Genomic DNA, 18,621 nt, shown 5'->3' on the forward strand with positions numbered 1-18,621 from the left:
TAATTAGGTCTGGAGTGAAAAGTCCAAAGCAGGCCCAGTTGGCTCCACTAGGGTTGGTTGGGGATTTGGGATGGAGAGATGCTCTGACTGTTGATACTTTGGAGCCGGGAAAGTAGTTTTTTCTGTTTTCTGTAACTTGGACACCAGATAATGGCTCTTCAGAGCTTTTGTTTATGATTTATTAAAGGGGACTGGTACCTCCATTAGAGGACTTTATAAAATGCATTATATATACATTTTAGCAGACGCTCTTATCCAGAGCGACTTACAGTTAGTGAATGCATACATGTTTTTTGTTTTGTTTTTTCATACTGGCCCCCCGTGGGAAACGAACCCACATCCCTGCCGGCCAAACCCTCCACTACCTTGGACGACGCTGGACCAATTGTGCGCCGCCCATGGGTCTCCTGGTCGCGGCCAGCTGCGACAGAGCCTGGACTTGAACCAGGATCTCTAGTGGCACAGCTAGCACTGCCTTAGACCACTGCGCCACTCGGGCGCATTGATGCTTGAAGAGTATAACTTAATGCCTCATGAGCTTGTTGCTTGTTGTTTAACTCCATTGTTATCAATGTAATTGTAAACAAACACAGTAGCTTCAAAACATGGTTCATCTCCTGGATGGTCAGTCCGATGCATCCAAAACATGGTTCATCTCCTGGATGGTCAGTCCGATGCATCCAAAACATGGTTCATCTCCTGGATGGTCAGTCCGATGCATCCAAAACATGGTTCATCTCCTGGATGGTCAGTCCGATGCATCCATAGCTGTGTCTATGATTTTAAGAGTGGTTACATTTCTCCAGCCCCATCCCTGAGCTGTTTACCCCCCAAAAGTGGCGTTAACCGATTTAGTTATTGTTTGAACTGCAGATTTCCCCTTTAAGGGCTCTTGTATATGCAAGCCCCTATTACGCTGATGCTTCCAGTACTGTAGTCTATATACACAAAACTTAAAGAATCGTGACTTCCCACGTCACCCCGTTCTCTCACGTCACCCCGCTCCTCCGCACACTCCACTGGCTTCCAGTTGAAGCTTGCATCTGCTACAAGACCATGGTGCTTGCCTACGGAGCTGTGAGGGGAACGGCACCTCCGTACCTTCAGGCTCTGATCAGTCCCTACACCCAAACGAGGGCATTGCGTTCATCCACCTCTGGCCTGCTGGCCCCCCTACCTCTGCGGAAGCACAGTTCCCGCTCAGCCCAGTCAATACCTGGGATAGGATAAAGTAAGCATTGCGCATGGTGATCTGAGGCTTGTGTGCGGCTGCTCGGCCATGGAAACCCATTTCATGAAGCTCCCGATGAACAGTTCTTGTGCTGACGTTGCTTCCAGAGGCAGTTTGGAACTCGGTAGTGAGTGTTGCAACCGAGGACAGACGATTTTAATACGTTAAGCGCTTCAGCACTCGGCGTCCCGTTGTGTGTTCTTGTGTGGCCTACCACTTCGCGGCTGAGCCGTTGTTGCTTCTAGATGTTTCCACTTCACAATAACAGCACTTACAGTTGACCGCAGCAGCTATAGCAGGGCAGAAATTTGATGCTCAGACTTGTTGGAAAGGCGGCATCCTATGACGGTGCCACGTTGAAAGTCACTGAGCTCTTCAGTAAGGCCATTCTACTGCCAATGTTTGTCTATGGAGATTGCATGGCGGTGTGCTCGATTTTATACACCTGTCAGCAACGGGTGTGGCTGAAATTGCAGAATCCCCTAATTTGAAGGGGTGTCCACAAACTCTTTTATATATAGTGTATCTGTTATAAGCTTGTCTTAACTGTTGTGGTCCTGACAGCAGGGGGTTGACCTGGAGGTCAACAGAGGTCAGAGTTCAGAGGTCAAGCTCTAAGGGGCTGACCTTAGACCAGGGTTAACCAACCTCATCACGACCTTAGACCGGGGTTCTTGTCCAACTCCTGTCCTAGAGAGCTAGTGGGTGTGCAGGGTTTTGATCCAGCCCTGCAGTAACACACCTTATTCAGCTAATCGTCATGGTCCAGATAGAGAAAGTGATTAGTCGATTATTTGTATCGGGTGTGTTAAGACGTTGGTTTCGCACGCTGGAGACCAAGGTTCTGATCTTTTGAAGAGATTACCCCCACAGAGCCCCTGATCCACCCAGGGAGGGACAGGCTGGGCAGATGGCCATCTGTGTGGGTGGACTGTGGCTTGTTTTGGGCAACTGGGTCACCCTGCTCAGCAATGGAACGACCCCCAAAGCTTTGCATGCCAAGAGTTGAATAACAAACTGGTGACAAACTCCCAGAGCCAATCTCCAGTCCCAGACTCCCGGAGCCAATCTCCAGTCCCAGACTCCCGGAGCCAATCTCCAGTCCCAGACTCCCAGAGCCAATCTCCAGCGTGTTGCACCTTTTTTTGGGGTACCGTTGGTCTTTGAACCCGGGTAATCTGCGCACCACAACACTGCGAGGTTCCCCGCTGAGTTACACCCTTCCCCGCTGAGTTACTCATCACGCAAGCACCCAGATCACATGTTACACATGCTCCATTCTTAGATCATGTAGTGTTTGTGGTCATTGAAGAACACGAACAGAATCCCCATACCATGTATACAGTATAAGGACCCATCCATAAGAGGGTTTTCTACCATCACTACCTGAAGCCTGCGAAAAGCTCCAAAAGCTCTGCATGTCAAGAGGTTAACTGTTTAATACGAGGCGTTTGGCCCTGACTAAGATAAAGGAATGAGAGGCCCCCCACTGCACCCAAAACCACGTAAATAGACACCCAGCGGGGCCAATCCTATTGCCTCTTGGACCTTTTTGGGTCTTGTTAGTTCACAGAACTATTTGCAGAGTCAGTGCCATGTGTTGACCGACTGGTCTTTGAACCCGTGTCGTCTGCCCATTCACTGCAAGCCGCCTCAAACCAATTTGTTCATTTGTTAACTAACTACAGGTTGTTTTTGTAACACTGCCTTTAGCCGAAGCTAGGGCTTGTGAGGTAGAGGTCAGAAACAGACTGACCATAGGGCAGTTGAAGCAAATGCCCATGATAATTATTTTTGGCTAATAACGGGGTCATCTTGGCACGAAATTTACAAGTGCAATTTGTAAACAATAAAAAAAAGTTACAAAAATACTATAAAACACTATAAAAAAAGAATGACGAGGCTATATACAGGGGGTACTGGTACCTAGTCAATGTGCGGGGGTACAGGTTAGTTGAGGTAATATGTACATGTACAGTGCATTCGGAAAATATTCATACCCCTTCACTTTTATCCTAAAATTGATAATAATAATATGCCATTTAGCAGACGCTTTTATCCAAAGCGACTTACAGTCATGCGTGCATAAATTTTTTGTGTATGGGTGGTCCCGGGGATCGAACCCACTACCTTGGCGTTACAAGCGCCGTGCTCTACCAACTGAGCTACAGAGGACCACATATAAAATTGTTTTCCTCATCAATCTACACACAATACCCCATAATGACAAAGCAAAAACTGGTTTTTAGAAATGTTTGCACATGTATTAAAAATATAAAACTGAAATTTCACATTTACATAAGTATTCAGACTTTACTCAGTACTTTGCTGAAGCACCTTTGGCAGCGATTACAGCCTCGAGTCTTCTTGGGTATGACGCTACAAACTTGCCACATTTCTCCCATTCTTCTCAAGCTCTGTCAGGTTGGATGGGGAGCATCGCTGCACAACTATTTTCAGGTCTCTCCAGAGATGTTTGATCAGGTTCCTGAGTGGCGCAGTGGTCTAAGGCACTGCATCGCAGTGCTAGCTGTGCCACTAGAGATCCTGGTTCGAATCCAGGCTCTTTCGTAGCTGGCCTTGACCGGGAGACCCATGGGGTGGCGCACAAGTCGTCCAGGGTAGGGGAGGGAATGGCCGGCAGGGATGTAGCTCAGTTGGTAGAGCATGGTGTTTGCAACACCAGGGTTGTGGGTTCGATTCCCATGAGGGGCCAGTGTGAAAAAAATATATATAAATAAAAATGTAAGTTGCTCTGGATAAGAGTGTCTGCTAAATGACTAAAATGTTCAAGTCTGGGCTCTGGCTGGGCCACTCATCACGACCTTAGACCGGGTGCATTGTCAGGTCGTTGTCCTGTTGGAAGGTGAACCTTTGTTTTCATCAAGGATCTTTCTATGCTTTGCTCTGTTCATCTTTCCCTCGATCCTGACTAGTCTCCCAGTCCCTTCCGCTGAAAAACATCTCCACAGCATGACGCTGCCACTACCATGCTTCACCAGATGTGACGCTTGGTTTCATCAGACCAGAGAATCTTGTTTCTCATGGTCTGAGAGTCGTTTAGGTGCCTTTTGGCAAACTCCAAGTGTGCTGTCATGTGCCTTCTACTGAGGAGTGACTTCCGTCTGGCCACTCTACCATAAAGGCCTGATTGGTGGAGTTTTTAATTTATTAAATTTTTTATTTAATCTTTATTTAACTAGGCAAGTCAGTTAAGAACAAATTCTTATTTACAATGACGGCCTACACCGGCCAAACCCGGACGACGCTGGGCCAATTGTGCGCCGCCCTATGGGACTCCCAATCACGGCCGGTTGTGATACAGCCTGGAATCGAAGCAGGGGGTCTGTAGTGACGCCTCGAGCACTGAGATGCAGTGCCTCAGACCGCTGTGCCACTCGGGAGCCCAAGAGATGGTTGTCCTTCTGGAAGGGTCTCCCATATCCACAGAGGAACTCTGGAGCTCTGTCAGAGTGACCATCAGGTTCTTGGTCAACTCCCTGATCAAGGCCCTTCTCCTCCGATTGCTCAGTTTGGCCGGGCGGCCAGCTCTAGGGAGAGTGTTTGTGGCTCCAAACTTATTCCATTTAAGAATGATGGAGGCCACTGTGTTCTTGGGGACCTTCAATGCGGCAGACATTCTTTGGTACCCTTCCCCAGATCTGTGCCTCGACACAATCCTGTCTCGGAGCTCTACGGACAATTCCTTCGACCTCATGCCTTGGTTTTTGCTCTGACATGCACTGTCAACTGTGGGACTTTATATAGACAGTTGTGTGCCTTTCCAAATCATGTCCAATCAATTGAATTTATCACAGGTTGACTCCAATCAAGTTGTAGAAACATCTCAAGGATGTTCAATGGAAACAGGATGCACCTGAGCTCAATTTCAAGTCTCATAGCAAAGGGTCTGAATACCTATGTAAATAAGGTATTTCTGTTTTTTATTTTTTAATAAATTTGCTAACATTTCTTAAAACCTGTTTTCGCTTCTTCATTATGGGATATTGTGTGTAGATATTTAATCAATTTTAGAATAAGGCTGTAACGTAACAAAATGTGGAAAAAGTCAAGGGGTCTGAATACTTTCCGAATGCACTGTATATACCTCAGTTACCTCGAACACCTGTACATCGACTCGATAGTGGTACACTTTAGGTAAAGTGACTATGCATAGATACAGTAATAAACAGCAAGTAGCAGCAGCTTAAAAAAAGGGTCCCAGTCCCTTCCTGGTAGAGCTCTCTCTCTCTCTCTCTCTCTCTCTCTCTCTGTCTCTGTCTCTGTCTCTGTCTCTGTCTCTGTCTCTCTCTCTACCTCTCTTGCTACCAATCCCTATAGTGTCAATTCAAAGTGAATGAATCAGGGATAAATGATCTTCATTCGCTTTGAATTGACACTATGGCACTGTGGTGGGTGATATTATGGTGGTTTAAGCTTCAACAGATGGTGTTTAGAAACCAGAGAGGGGTTCTGTAGATAAGTCTTATCCTTTATTTATACCTGTAGTCAATGAGCTTACCCATAGAGTTGGATAGAGGGAGCACTTGGCCCAAAGCCTGTTTTAGCATGGACAGTGGGACTTGACCTGGGTTAAACTGGCACTCCAGTCTCCTTTTCACCTCATTTAATACCTGATTTACTTAACAGAAGGCACTTCCCAATAGGTGGTCCAGGTAAGTCATGACACATGTAGCCTAGCGGTTAAGAGGGTTGGGCCAGGATCCAAAAGGTTGCTGGTTCGAATCCCCGAGCCGGCTAGTTGAAAAAATCTGGCAATGTGCCCTTGAGCAAGGCACTTAACCTTAATTTCTCCTGTATGTGTTAAGGAAAGACTTGACATGCAGTGGCGTGTATTCATGGATGCCAAGGGAAGCCAAGCTTATTTCATACATTGTTGCCGCCAGCGAGCATATTTGGCAAAAAATATATAAAATAATAGCCAATCAGTGTTGAGCTAAACTGAGTGAGCCCAGCTGTGAATGGTTCTGGCCACAACAACAACAAAAGTGTCAAGGGAAGCCAGTTTGGATTTGGCTTCAGACCAATCACATCCCAAGCCAAACCTCATTATTGACAGAAAAAAAATGTGAATTGTTGCATCTCGTTGTGTTGTTGTCCTTCAGCAGCTAGCTAGCTAAAATCGTCCCTTTCCTACAACAGATATACTCCACAACAGATATAGCATAAGTAATTTATCCTATACAAGAGCCATATAAAGGGAGACTCAGTAGTAAGCCGCTACTTACAGTGATGACGCAAAGTAAGCCGCTACTCACAGTAATCCCTAAAATACGAAAGCAACTACGCACACAACTTGACTAATTGTTTTGAATACCTTCTTAACATACTTATAATAATAATAGTAATAATAATAATAATGCTTAGGGGCATCATGCACCCAAAAAATCTGAGGGGGCACAAAGAACGTGAGGATGGCTGGGGGGTGGTCCGGAGGGGGTCCGGAAGTTGAAGAACAACTGTTCTTTAAAACATTAGTCCTTCTTTATTCAAGTTAACCGGAGCCGTACAAGTATAGTGCATTGAGCTGGGATCTCCCGCTCTCCCACTGCTGTGCTCGGGCTGCGTGTCCCCTAAGTGATAACGTGGCCTCCGATACAATATGCCACATCCCCCTTATCAAGATATGCCTTTTCCCTTATAAGATAAAACAATAACAGTTCTCTATAAATCCTGGTTGCAATTCTTTGCATAGTGAACACTGCATTTCAATAACACATTTCTACTTCCTCAATCAGCCTCTGAGGTGCTTTTACTTCCCTGCCTGACCGTCTCATTTCAACAGGTGGGTCTGACACAGGAGTGTCTGGGCTTGAAGTTGTCTGCCCTGTAATGTCACTCTCTCGCCTGTCTGTTTGCTCACGCTCAGGTACATGAAACAAGTGTCTCCTATTTCTCCTGTATGTAACTCCCTCAGGTGTCATTAGATCATATGACCTGGTTGCCACTGTTTTCACTACACAAGCCTCAACGTTCCATGTTTTCCCATCATGCATTTTCACCCTATCATTTGGACTGAGTGCACTGAGCACCTTGGAACCTTTGTCATAGTTTCTTGTCATCCCGTTTCTAGGCAACCTTGTTTTGAGTTTCCAGTTGAACAACAGCTCTGCAGGAGACAGACCATGTTTTAGTGGAGTAGCCCTGTAGTTTAACAAAGATCGATACGGATCTGTCTTTGAGTCGAGAGCTTTCTTAAGCGGTAGTTTCACCGTTTTGACACCGTTCTCGACTAACCCATTAGGCCGTGGGTACAGTGGGCTGGATGTGACATGGTTGAACCCGCACAGTTTAGCAGAATCACTGAAAGCTGAAACTGTGAGGCGTTGTCCGTACGGACTACCTCTGCGACCCCATGGCGAGCAAAGAATGACTTAATGTCAGTAATCACCTGACTAGCAGGAGTGTCCTACAGCAAAGCTCTCTGGGTAATGAGAGTAACAGTCCATCAGTAGAACGTAGTTCTTGCCCTCAAGAGAAAAGAGATCTATTCCTACTTCGGTCTCAGTACCTCTTTTTCCTCTTTGCTCTGTTTTGACCTGTATTTCTGGCATGTTTTCACGGGCTCTAACTGTCTGCAATATATCAGCATGCATCTTGGGACAGAATAAGACTGCTTTTGCACGTCGTTTTGACTTTTCCATCCCAAGATGGCCCTCGTGTACTTTGATCGGCATTTTTCTGTAACACACTTGGTATCACAATTGTTGAACCCTTAAACAGAATTCCATCAAGTCCAGATAGCTCATCCCTGTATTGACCAATAAGGGGTATGGTATAGCTTATACAGACCACCCGTATGTTACGGCTTGAATCACCTTCTGCAAACACTCATCTTCTGCTGTAACACGTAAAATAACTGTCCACATTTCATCCGAGACTGGGCAACCTCTTTCTGATAAGGTTTACATGTACGGTCTCGTCCTGCTCCTTTATCTGGTTTGGTTCTGAGCTGTCTAAAAGCTCTGGACAATGTGTCTGCCACTAACAATTCTTTCCCTGGCCTGTACTCGAGTTGCAAGTCATATTTCTGAAGTTTTAGAAACAGTCTCTGTTCCCTTGGTGGTGTGTGTGTGTTAGACCCTTCTTTGCAATAGTAATCAAAGGTTTACGATCTGTTTTCGGCCCACACTGTTTTACCACAGATGAACACATGGAATTTCTCACATGCATATGACAGTGTCAATGCCTCTTTCTCAATCTGAGCATAGTTACACTCAGAAGTTGTCAGAGCCCTGGAGGTATGTGCGACTTGGCGCCATCTAGTGTCATACTGCTGTAACAACACTGCACCTGAACCCGCTTCAGAGGCATCTGCTGAGATTTTGGTTAATGCGCTTTTCATCATTAAAACCTCAGTACTGGAGCGTGCATGATTAATGACTTGACCTCCTCAAACTCTTTCTGGTGATTACTGTTTCCAACACCACTCTGTAGTTTTACACAGTAGACCTCTCACCTGGCTCGTGTGAGTTGCCAGATTAGGTACAGATTTGCCCACATAGTTAACCATACCTAAGAACCTTTGTACGCCCTCTTGATCGGTAGGCGGTGGCATGTTATTGATGGCTGTCACTTTGCTCTGGTCTATCTGAACACCTTCACATGTTCGTTTTTTTTCACCCAAGAAGGTTATTTCTGTCTTTCTGAATTCACAATTGTCCTGTGTTGAGCTTTAGCCGATTTATCTCTGGCTAGATCAAGTGCTGCTTTCAACAGCCTGACACCATATTAACACATCATCAATGGACACCGTGGTGCCTGACACACTCTCAGATATCTGTTGGACTGTCCTATGAAAGACTTCTGGTGCTGAAGTGAGACCAAACGGGAGCCTTTTAAACGACTACCTACCAATAGGAGTATTGAAAGTACAAAGCCTTGTACTCTCCTTGTCTAGACTGATCTGCCAAAACCCTGAGGAGGCGTCTAGCTTTATTTTTATTTATTTATTTTTTATTTCACCTTTATTTAACCAGGTAAGCCAGTTGAGAACAAGTTCTCATTTACAACTGCGACCTGGCCAAGATAAAGCAAGCAGTGCGATAAAAACAACACAGAGTTACATATGGGGTAAAAAAACATAAAGTCAAAAATACAACAGAAAATATATATACAGTGTGTGCAAATGTAGCAAGTTATGGAGGTAAGGCAATAAATAGGCTATAGTGCAAAATAATTACAATAGTATTAACACTGGAATGCTAGATGTGCAAGAGATTATGTGCAAATAGAGATACTGGGGTGCAAAAGAGCAAAATAAATAACAATATAGGGATGAGGTAGTTGGGTGGGCTAATTTCAGATGGGCTGTGTACAGGTGCAGTGATCGGTAAGGTGCTCTGACAACTGATGCTTAAAGTTAGTGAGGGAGATAAGAGTCTCCAGCTTCAGAGATTTTTGCAATTCGTTCCAGTCATTGGCAGCAGAGAACTGGAAGGAATGGCGGCCAAAGGAGGTGTTGGCTTTGGGAATGACCAGTGAGATATACCTGCTGGAGCGCAGACTACAGGTGGGTGCTGCTATGGTGACCAATGAGCTAAGATAAGGCAGGGATTTGCCTAGCAGTGATTTATAGATGGCCTGGAGCCAGTGGGTTTGACGACGAACATGTAGTGAGGACCAGCCAACAAGAGCGTACAGGTCACAGTGGTGGGTAGTGTATGGGGCTTTGGAGACAAAACGGATGGCACTGTGATAGACTACATCAAATTTGCTGAGTAGAGTGTTGGAGGCTATTTTTTAAATGACATCGCCGAAGTCAAGGATCGGTAGGATAGTCCGTTTTACGAGGGCATGTTTGGCAGCATGAGTGAAGGAGGCTTTGTTGCGAAATAGGAAGCCGATTCTAGATTTAACTTTGGATTGGAGATTCTTTATGTGAGTCTGGAAGTAGAGTTTACAGTCTAACCAGACACCTAGGTATTTGTAGTTGTCCACATACTCTAGGTCAGACCCGTCGAGAGTGGTGATTCTAGTCGGGTGGGCGGGTGCCAGCAGCGTTCGATTGAAAAGCATGCATTTAGTTTTACTAGTGTTTAAGAGCAGTTGGAGGCTACTGAAGGAGTGTTGTATGGCATTGAAGCTCGTTTGGAGGTTTGTTAACACAGTGTCCAATGAAGGGCCAGATGTATACAAAATGTTGTCGTCTGCGTAGAGGTGGATCTGAGAGTCACCAGCAGCAAGAGCGACATCATTGATATACACGGAGAAAAGTGTCGGCCCAAGAATTGAACCCTGTGGCACCCCCATAGAGACTGCCATAGGTCCAGACAACAGGCCCTCCGATTTGACACACTGAACTCTATCTGAGAAGTAGTTGGTGAACCAGGCGAGGCAGTCATTTGAGAAACCAAGGCTATTTAGTCTGCCAACAAGAATGCGGTGGTTGACAGAGTCGAAAGCCTTGGCCAGGTCGATGAAGACGGCTGCACAGTACTGTCTATTATCAATCGCGGTTATAATATCGTTTAGGACCTTGAGCGTGGCTGAAGTGCACCCATGACCAGCTCGGAAACCGGATTGCATAGCGGAGAAGGTACGGTGGTATTCGAAATGGTTTGTTAACTTGGCTTTCAAAAACTTTCGAAAGGCAGGGCAGGATGGAAATAGGTCTGTAGCAGTTTGGATCTAGAGTGTCACCCCCTTTGAAGAGGGGGATGACCGCGGCAGCTTTCCAATCTCTGGGGATCTCAGACGTTATGAAAGAGAGGTTGAAAAGACTAGTAATAGGGGTTGCGACAATTTCGGCGGCTAGTTTTAGAAAGAAAGGGTCCAGATTGTCTAGCCCAGCTGGTTTGTAGGGGTCCAGATTTTGCAGCTCTTTCAGAACATCAGCTGTCTGAATTTGTGTGAAGGAGAAGCGGGGGGGGCATGGGCAAGTTGCAGCGGAGGGTGCAGAGTTGGTGGCCGGGGTAGTGGTAGCCAGATGGAAAGCATGGCCAGCCGTAGCAAAATGCTTGTTGAAATTCTCGATTATTGTAGATTTATCGGTGGTGATAGTGTTTCCTAGCCTCAGTGCAGTGGGCAACTGGGAGGAAGTGCTCTTATTCTCCATGGACTTTACAGTGTCCCAAAACTTTTTGGAGTTAGTGCTACAGGATGCAAATTTCTGTTTGAAAAAGTTAGCCTTTGCTTTCCTGACTGCTTGTGTATATTGGTTCCTAACTTCCCTGAAAAGTTGCATATCGCGGGGGCTATTTGATGCTAATGCAGTACGCCACAGGATGTTTTTGTGCTGGTCAAGGGCAGTCAAGTCTGAGGAGAACCAGGGGCTATATCGGTTCTTAGTTCTGTATTTTTTGAATGGGGCATGTTTATTTAAGATTGAGAGGAAATTACTTTTAAGGAACAACCAGGCATCCTCTACTGACGGAATGAGATCTATATCCATCCAGGATACCTGGGCCAGGTCAATTAGGAAGGCCTGCTCGCTAAAGTGTTTTAGGGAGCGTTTGACAGTGATGAGGGGTGGTCGTTTGACCGCGGACCCGTTACGGACGCAGGCAATAAGGCAGTGATCGCTGAGATCCTGGTTGAAGACAGCTGAGGTGTATTTAGAGGGTATGTTAGTCAGGATGATATCTATGAGGGTACCCATGTTTACGGATTTAGGGTTGTACCTGGTAGGTTCGTTGATAATTTGCGTGAGATTGAGGGCATCTAGTTTGGATTGTAGGATGGCCGGGGTATTAAGCATATCCCAATTTAGGTCACCAAGCAGTACGAACTCTGAGGATAAATGGGGGGCAATCAATTCACATATGGTGTCCAGGGCACAGCTGGGGGCTGAGGGGGGTCTGTAGCAAGCGGCAACAGTGAGAGACTTATTTCTGGAAAGGTGGATTTTTTGAAGTAGAAGCTCAAACTGTTTGGGCACAGACCTGGATAGTATGATAGAGCTCTGCAGGCTATCTCTACAGTAGATTGCAACTCCACCCCCTTTGGCAGTTCTATCTAGACGGAAAATGTTATAGTTGGGGATGGAAATTTCAGAATTTTTGGTGGCCTTCCTGAGCCAGGATTCAGACACTGCTAGAACATCAGGGTTGGCGGAGTATGCTAACGCAGTGAATAACTCAAACTTAGGAAGTAGACTTCTGATATTTACGTGCAAGAAACCAAGACTTTTGCGATTACAGAAGTCAGCAAATGATAGCGCCTGGGGAGTAGGAGTGATACTGAGGGCTGCAGGGCCTGGGTTAGCCTCTACATCACCAGAGGAACAGAGGAGGACTAGAATAAGGATACGGCTAAAGGCTTTAAGAACTGGTCTTCTAGTGCGTTGGGTACATAGAATAAAGGGGGCAGATTTCCGGGTGTTGTAGAAAAGATTCAGGGCATTATGTACAGACAAGGATATGGAAGGATATGAGTAAAGTGGAGGTAAACCTAAGCGTTGGGTAACAATGAAAGAGATAGCATCACTGGAGGCACCAATTGAGTCGGTCTCCGCGTGTATGGGGGGTGGGACAAAGGAGCTATCTAAGGCAGGTTTAGCTGGGCTGGGGGATCTACAGTGAAATAGTACAATTAGAAATAACCGAAACAACAATAAGCTAACCATGTTTGGGCTGAGGCTAAACATAAACAGGATGTAGTACCGTAAAAAGGAACAGTCCAGCAGACATCAGCTGTATAGCTGAGTTATCATAAGGTCCGGTGAACAGCAATAGGATAGTTCGGAGGCTGCTAAAGCACTAGCGAGTAAGAGGCCACGGCTAGCGTGTGCTAGCGGGCCGGGGCTAGCAGATGGAATCTTCGTGGTCGACGTCGTAACCACATCAGACGATTTCGTCGGCAGACCAGTCGTGTAGGATCGACGGGGCTCCGTGTCAACACTAGGTGGTACCGTCCGGTTGACAGAGAGGTAGATAGCCGGGAGATGGGCCTAGCTCAGGATGATTAGCCAGACCACAGCGTCCGTTTTGTTGCAGCTAGCTGGTAGCGATGAATCCGGAGTTAAAGGTCCAGTGATTCAGTGATTCCGGCAGAAAAACTGATATGTTCTGGGTCGATAACGCGCTGTGCAGACTGGCCGAATAATAGTCCAGACTAGAGCTGGCTGGTGAGTGGTGCAGGCCACGGACAATGGTGAAAAACCGCTAACGGTAGCTGATAGCAAGTAGCTAGTTAGCTGGCTACTCCCGTCCGGTAAACCTAGAGGTAGATATGAGCCTGGATCTAGGCTAGCTCGAGGCTAACTGGTGCTTGCATCGGGGGCAGTGGTGATTAGCCAGACAGCAACATCCATTCGGTTGCGGCTAGCTAGTTGCGATCCGGTGATTAATGTCCAGTGATTAAATTAATCCCACAGAAAAAAAATCCAATGTTCTGGGTGAAATACCGCTAACTGTGGCTAATAGCAAGTAGCTAGTTAGCTGGCTAGCTAGTTTCAACTGGAGATTCTAGATAAAAGGTAAGTCAATAATAGAATCCGTTCCACATTGAGTGAGGCGGGTTGCAGGAAAGTATATTTTGTAGAAGGATGAAAAGTCTGATAGGGAAATATATACGAAAAATACAAAAAAACAGGGTATTTACAGACACATGACAAAAACAGAACTGCACTACTACGCCATCTTGGATAAAAAGCTTTGAGAGGTATTTAGCCCCTGCTGTGTCCCCGAATATCTCCCCTCTGGTAGGCAGCTGAAAGTGTTCCCTTTTTACATGCTTGTTTATCTCTGTTGGATCCATACACAGTCTGAGAGCCGTCTTTCTTCTCAACTAGTGAGTGGACCAATTCAGTAGGCTGTTCTACTTTGTCTAGGATATCTAAGGACTCTAGCCTCAGTAGCTCTGCTTTTAGCTAGTCGCTTAGTGATAATGGTACCTTTCTCGGTGCATGGATCACTGGTCTATCTGGCTGATCTAACTCCATTTTGTACTGAACTTTGAGTTTTCCTATTCCCTGAAAAACATCAGCATATGGATCCTCAACATTAGTCTTTTCACCATTCACTGTATAAACCCGTTTCACTAGACCCCAGTAAGTCACATGACTTTAACCCAATGATGGCTGTTTTTTTCTCCCTTTACTATGACAAACTGAACCTTGTGAGATTCATCATCTACCTCCAGCACCAATGTGCATGTCCCTGAAGTGGCAATTGCTTCACCGCTGTAAGCTTTCAGACTTATCCTTTTAGTTTTGTGTTCACCACTGGTTTAACCTGTAACCGTAACAATTCAGTCCCTGGAATGATGTTGAACTGTGCTCCAGTGTCAAGTATGAACACAATGTCAGTTCCATTAGTCTTGTAGGTAGCGGTCCAGTCCTCGTCTGGACCATAAAGAGGTCACCCAGTGTACTGTATTTTGTTGTCTCCGCTGTCTGCATTTGGTTCTTCATGCCACAGTTGTGACACTCTTTTCTATATGCTGGGCACTGGCATCTCTCCTCCGCAGTTGCAGCACGAGCGCTGGTTCCCTGAATTGAACTGCTGACTGCTGTCGGCACTGTCCTTTGAAGTTAGCCGTTTAGCTATTGCTCTTCCTTTTGCTAACATACTCCACTTTGCATACTGTGTCAGTAAGAACACAACTGTCCATTGACCGTATCCGACTCTGTGTCACCTCTCTAGCTTGACACATTTGTATTGCTCTTTCTAGTCTCAATTCAAATCAAATCAAATAGTCCGGGTAGCCATTTGATTAGCTCTTCAGGAGTCTTATGGCTTGGGGGTAGAAGCTGTTAAGAAGCTTTTTGGACCTAGACTTGGCGCACCGGTACCGCTTACCGTGCAGTAGCAGAGAGAATAGTCTATGACTAGGGTGGCTGGAGTCTTTGACAATTTTGAGGGTCTACACCGCCTGGTATAGAGGTCCTGGATGGCAGGAAGCTTGGCCCCAGTGATGTACTGGGCCGTACTCACTACCCTCTGTAGTGCGTTGCGGTCGGAGGCCAAGCAGTTGCCATACCAGGCAGTGATGCAACCAGTCAGGATGCTCTCGATGGTGCAGCTGTATAACTTTTTGAGGATCTGAGGACCCATGCCAAATCTTTTCAGTCTCCTGAGGGGGAATAGGCTTTGTCGTGCCCTCTTCACAACTGTCTTGGTGTGTTTGGACCATGATAGTTTGTTGGTGGTGGAGAGGTTGTTATCCTGGCACCACACGGCCAGGTCTCTGACCTCCTCCCTATAGGCTGTCTCATCATTGTCGGTGATCAGGCCTACCACTGTTGTGTCGTCAGCAAACTTAATGATGGTGTTGGAGTCGTGCCTGGCCTTGCAGTCATGGGTGAACAGGGATTACAGGAGGGAACTGAGCACGCACCCCTGAGGGGCCCCCGTGTTGAGGATCAGCGTGGCAGATGTGTTGTTACCTACCCTTACCACCTGGGGGTGGCCCGTCAGGAAGTCCAGGATCCATTTGCAGAGGGAGGTGTTTAGTCCCAGGGTCCTTAGCTCAGTGATGAGCTTTGAGGGCACTATGGTGTTGAACGCTGAGCTGTAGTCAATTAATAGCATTCTCACATAGGTGTTCTTCTTGTCCAGATGGGAAAGGGCAGTGTGGAGTGCAATAGAGATTGCGTCATCTGTGAATCTGTTGGGGCGGTATGCAAATTGGAGTGGGTCTAGGGTTTCTGGGATAATGGTGTTGATGTGAGCCATGACCAGCCTTTCAAAGCACTTCATGGCTACAGACGTGAGTGCTACGGGTCGGTAGTCATTTATAATAATAAATAATATGCCATTTAGCAGACGCTTTTATCCAAAGCGACTTACAGCCATGCGTGCATACATTTTTTTGTGTATGGGTGGTCCCTGGGATCGAACCCACTACCTTGGCGTTACAAGCGCCGTGCTCTACCAGCTGAGCTACAGAGGACCACCATTTAGGCAGGTTACCTTAGTGTTCTTGGGCACAGGGACTATGGTGGTCTCCTTGAAACATGTTGGTATTCCAGACTCAGTCAGGGACAGGTTGAAAATGTCAGTGAAGACACTTGCCAGTTGATCAACGCATGCTCGGCGTACATGTCATGGTCATCCGTCTGGACCTGCGGCCTTGTGAATGTTGACCTGTTTAAAGGTCTTACTCACACAGTCATCCGGAACAGCTGATGCTCTCATGCATGCTTCAGTGTTGCTTGCCTCGAAGGGAGCATAGAAGTAATTTAGCTCGTCTGGTAGGCTTGTATCACTGGTCAGCTCGTGGCTGTGCTTCCCTTTGTAGTATGTGCTAGTTTGCAAGCCCTGCCACATCTGACGAGCGTCGTAGCCGGTGTGGTATGATTCAATCTTAGTCCTGTATTGACGCTTTGCCTGTTTGATGGTTCTTCGGAGGGCATAGCGGGATTTCTTATAAGCGTCCTGGTTAGGGTCCCGCTCCTTGAAAGCGGCAGCTCTACCCTTTAGCTCAGTGCGGATGTTGCCTGTAATCCATGGTTCTGGTTGGGGTATGTACGTACGGTCACTGTGGGGATGACATCATCGAAGCACTTATTGATGAAGCCGGTGACTGAAGTGGTGTACTCCTCAATGCCATTGGAAGAATCCCGTAACATATTCCAGTCTGTGCTAGCAAAAAACTGTCCTGTAGCTTAGCATCTGCGTCATCTGACCACTTCTTTATTGACCGAGTCACTGGTGCTTCCTGCTTTAGTTTTTGCTTGTAAGCAGGAATCAGGAGGATAGAGTTATGGTCAGATTTGCCAAATGGAGGGCGAGGGAGAGCTTATGACGCGTCTCTGTGTGTGGAGTAAAGGTGGTCTAGAGTTCTTTCTCCTCTGGTTGCACATTTAACATGCTGGTAGAAATTAGGTAAAACGGATTTTGAAGTTTCCCTGCATTAAAGTCCCCGGCCACTAGGAGCGCCGCCTCTGGATGAGCATTTTCCTGTTTGCGTATGGCCCTATACAGCTCATTGAGTGTGGTCTTAGTGCCAGCATCGGTTTGTGGTGGAAATAGACAGCTACGAAAAACTATCTTGGTAAATAGTGTGGTCTACAGCTTATCATGAGATACTCTACCCCATGAGAGCAAAACCTCGAGACTTCCTTAATATTAGATTTTGTGCACCAGCTGTTGTTTACAAATATACACCGCCACCCCTTGTCTTACCGGAGGCAGCTGTTCTATCTTGTCGATGCAGCGTATATCCTGCCAGCTGTATGTTATCCATGTCGTCGTTCAGCCACGACTCAGTGAAACAGTTTTTAATGTCCCGTTGGTAGGATATCCGTGATCGTAGTTCGTCTATTTTGTTATCCAATGCTTGTACGTTGGCTAATAGGACTGATGGTAGAGGCAGATTACCCACTCGCCGTCAGATCCTTACAAGGCACCCTGACCTACGTCCCCGACATCTCAGTCTCTTTCTCATGCGAATTACGGGGATTTGGGCCTTGTCGGGTGTCTGATGAAAATCCTTCGCGTCCGACTCATTAAAGAAAAAACCTTCGTCCAGTACGAGGTGAGTAATCGCTGTCCTGATATCCAGAAGCTCTTTTTGGTCATAAGAGACGGTGGCAGAAATATTCTGTACAAAATAAGAGAAACAGTGCAACCTACTGTGTGTCGTCTTTTTCAGCCGCTTCTATTGCTCTTCAATGTTGCCGTTTAAGTTCTGTTGGAGGCTTTAGCTGCTCCATGTCGTTAGCCAGCTAGCACTGCAAAACGACTAGCTACATGCACTGCACGCTCCGTTAGCTCCAGGGTGGTTATTTTTACCTCAGTCTCGTTAGCCCAGTGGCTAGTTCGCTAACGTTAGCTTGTTGACGTGAAGCCTCTTGGTGCCGTTCGGCATTTTCGACCAAAACACGATGATGGATGAGTCAACGGCGAGTTCTGTCACTCCCGGTACCATGTTGTATCTTTTTGTCTAAGAAATACTAAAGAAAACAACTTTTCTTTAAAACACAAGTCCTTCTATATTCAAGTTCTTCTTCTTCTATGATATAATTTGATGTGCCACCTACTGTGCGGGTAAATAATAACGATCCTCCCCAATAACATTAAATAATATAATTAAAATAATTATTAAATAATATAACAATACATCTAATATCATACAAACGATCAAAAAAAATAATTTATGAAACAAAATCAACCTGCTTTTCAGTAAAAAAAACAAATTATAAGCAGGTCCCTACACAGGCTCAAAATACTCCTGTGAGGGCGAGACATTTCCTAGCGACAATAGTCCTTGTAGTGCTTTTGCCGTGAAGTCTTGGAGCCCCGAAAACTTCTCGGCTGCAGATATAATGATGTCCAGCTTCTTGATGTCCAGAAACCTGTGCTATACAAATAATCAATGTGGCTATAAATGCCACAAAATCTACTTTCTTCACATTGAGTGTATCCAGATCACTCGATTGACTTAAAACACCAGCAACTGGTTTCAATGCATCCACCGCCATA

The sequence above is a fragment of the Coregonus lavaretus genome (assembly GCF_964263955.1).
Source record: "Coregonus lavaretus genome assembly, chromosome: 20".
Lineage (NCBI taxonomy): Eukaryota > Metazoa > Chordata > Actinopteri > Salmoniformes > Salmonidae > Coregonus > Coregonus lavaretus.